The sequence below is a fragment of the Bubalus kerabau genome, chromosome 9, assembly GCF_029407905.1.
Source record: "Bubalus kerabau isolate K-KA32 ecotype Philippines breed swamp buffalo chromosome 9, PCC_UOA_SB_1v2, whole genome shotgun sequence".
NCBI lineage: Eukaryota > Metazoa > Chordata > Mammalia > Artiodactyla > Bovidae > Bubalus > Bubalus kerabau.
The window spans coordinates 18,255,592-18,258,840 of record NC_073632.1 but is presented as its reverse complement, the minus strand read 5'-3'; positions in this window follow the sequence as shown (position 1 = coordinate 18,258,840).

Genomic DNA, 3,249 nt, shown 5'->3' with positions numbered 1-3,249 from the left:
AATTACAGGTCCACGTGCCAACCCACGGCCGTGATGAACTGAGTGAGTGGAGTCTGTGCGTACAGTGTGTGTACAACTGAAATTTTTGTATTAGTACAACTGTTACAAACCGAAGATTTGGCTCAGGGATGTAGAGCGCTTAAAAGAATGTCACTTCTTCGGCACTCATGACAAAAAAATAAAACTGTTAAAAAGATTGTAAGTCCATCACTTTTCTAGAACCCATCTGAGAGCTGAGGTTGCAGGCCACCAATGAGGCCCAAACCCAGGGATTAAAAGGCTTCTCCTGGAGGGGTGAGCCACGGCCACTGCTTCCCCAGAGCAGACACAACCAGACCCTCAGCCAGACCAGCCAGCAAACTGGTACAGGCTGAGTGTGAGCTGGTGAGAGATGTGGAGCCTCTGAAAACTGCGAGTGGAGGAGAGCGTGCACCTTTGCAGGCTCTTCTCCATGGACCTCAGAGGGGACTGAGAAAGCACCCTGGCCGTGGAGGTCTGACAACCAGAACAGCAGTCTCTGCTGGAGGAGTAAAACCACCCTACCAGGACCTTTCTCCCTCATCTCGCCTGGGCAACAAAAGCCTTAAGGTCTAAGTGTGAAGTGTTACTTGCTCAGTTGTGTCCAACTCTTTGAGACCCCATGGACTGTAGCCCTCCAGACTCCTCTGTCCATGGGATTCTCCAGGCAAGAACACTGGAGTGGGTAGCCGTTCCCTTCTCCAGCGGATCTTCCTGATCTAGGGATCAAACCCCAGTCTCCTGCATTGGCAGGAAGATTCTTTACCCTCTGAGCCACCAGGAAACCCCCAAGAGAGTCAGATAACAAATGTTGTCACCCATTGGTTGTGGGTGAAAAACTGTTGCAGTGGAGAAAAGGAACAGAAAATAATCCTTCCACCCCTAGTTTCAGTTCACCTTGGACAGACACGGGGTCTTCAGCACTAAGACTGGGGAAGTCCCTGCAGACTGGGAGGAGATGGTTACCCTAAGCCTGGGCAAGGCCTGAGAATTCCTTCCGGGTGAAGGATCACCATGTGGCTGAGCACTATGGACACCACAGCCCCAGATACTGTGCCTGTCGAACACGGAGGTGTCACAGCAAAGAACTTCCTCCCCCACCACCAAGCTCACAACCTGAGGGAAGAGCTGCTGCTGGAAGAGGGCCTGAGGCTACAGACAGATCCTCCATAAGGGGCAATGCAAAGGGGGACCAAGGGCAGAGGGTGAGCCAAAAAAACATTGAGCAAAATCTATCAGCAACTTGCCCTCGATGGAAACGTGAGAAGTTGCTAAGGTGTCTGATGCCTGTGGGCACACCAAGGAGGGAATCTTAGACTCATCCAAGCCCAACTCAAAGTCACACAGCTGAAATTCTAGCAGGAGGACATGTGCACACATTCCCAGGCGTTTTTGTTTTTGTTCAGTTGCTCAGTCATGTCCGACTCTTTGAAACCCCATGGATTGCAACACGCCAGGCTTCCCTGTCCTTCACTATCTCCTGGAGATTGCTCAAAATCACATCCATTGAGTCAGTGATGCCATCCAACCATCTCCTCCTCTGTCATCCCCTTCTCCTCCCACCTTCAATTTTTACCAGCATCAGGGTCTTTTCCAGTGAGTCAGCTCTTCGCATCAGGTGGCCTAAGTATTGAAGCCTCTGCTTCAGCATCAGTCCTTCCAATGAATATTCAGGGTAGTTTTCCTTTAGGATCGACTGGTTTGATCTCCTTGCTGTCCAAGGGACTCTCAAGAGTTCCAAGCTATTTTTCTCATCTCAAGAGTCCTAAACAAGGTGTCTGGCTTTCAACAAAAATTATGAGGCATGCGGAAAGGTGAGAACAGACAACACCCGGTCAAAAATTAAAGCAATCAACAGAACAAGATTCAGGTATGGAGAGATGTGAGAACTACCTGATGGAGATTTAAAATAACTCTGAGTAATGTGAAAAAGCTCTAAGAGGAGAGGAGGACAGCATGCAAGATCTGAGGGGTCAGGTCAGCAGAGAGATGAGAAGTATAAGAATCAACCCACTGAAACGCAAACCACAGAAATGAAGCCACAGTAGATGCCTTCAGTGGGCTTGTCAGTAAACTTAACAAAAAAAATCAGTGAACTTGATGAGTGATCAGCAGATATTACATAAACTGAAACACAAAGAGGAAGAAAATATTATTAGGCTGGGCAAAAAGTTCATTTGGGTTTTTCCAAAACCAGAATGAACGTTTTGGCCAACCCAAATAAATCCCCTAGGTATTTACCCGAGAGAGCTGGGAACTCGTGTCCACACAAACACCTCTCCTACCTCTGTTCAGAATCACCCCAAATGATTTCTCATCTGTGAATGGAAGACCAAGGTGTGTCACCTGTTCAGCAGGTGAAGGGACTGAACTATTCACTATGGTGATAACACTGATTACTCTCCCATATATTTGCCAGTGAAAGTAACCAGACTCCGAAGGTCATAGAGTCTATGACTCTAATTTTGTAGCTTTCTGGAAATGGCCCAGAGACAGAAAATAGAAGTGTGACTGCTTTGGACTGGAGGTGGGGCCATGCTTGTCTGCACAGAGGCAGCCAAGGGAACTTTATGGGGACAGCATAAATTACCCTGCCTCATGCTTGTGGTGGTGGATGCCTGGATTGAAGCATCTGTCAAACCCACAGAATTAGACACCATGACGAGTGAAGTTTATTCTAAATGAAAAGATAGCAGGGTGTACAGGGCACCTCTAAATGGAATACAAACCCTAACAAATGTTACTTATCTAACCTATGAATATATAACATCACTACGTAATTCACGTGGGGAAGGAAAGACCCAACCCAATAGCTTTGGAAAGCAGCATTTTGATTGAATACTATTAAGGCTAAAAACAAAAAGTATTCTAGTTAGTAAATGTGCTCCTCACGGAGTTATGAGTTAGCATTTCTGAACCTACTTTGTGTGAGCTAGAGTAGGAGATTGAATAAAAAAACAAATTGTACTGTAAACCCTGAGCACCAGGTTTCTAAATGTCAGAGAAGGAATAAACTCTGTTGTATTGGTTTAGGGCTGAAACTGGATTGAAAGATAGCTAGATAGACCAAAATATTACAGACAGACCAATAAAATATAGAATAAGCATAAATGTGCTTATATACACATACATGTAAAATGTGTATCTTCATCATAAGTATGCATGTATGGGGTTAATCACTGCAGATGGTGACTGCAGCCATGAAATTAAAAGATGTCTACTCCTTAGAAG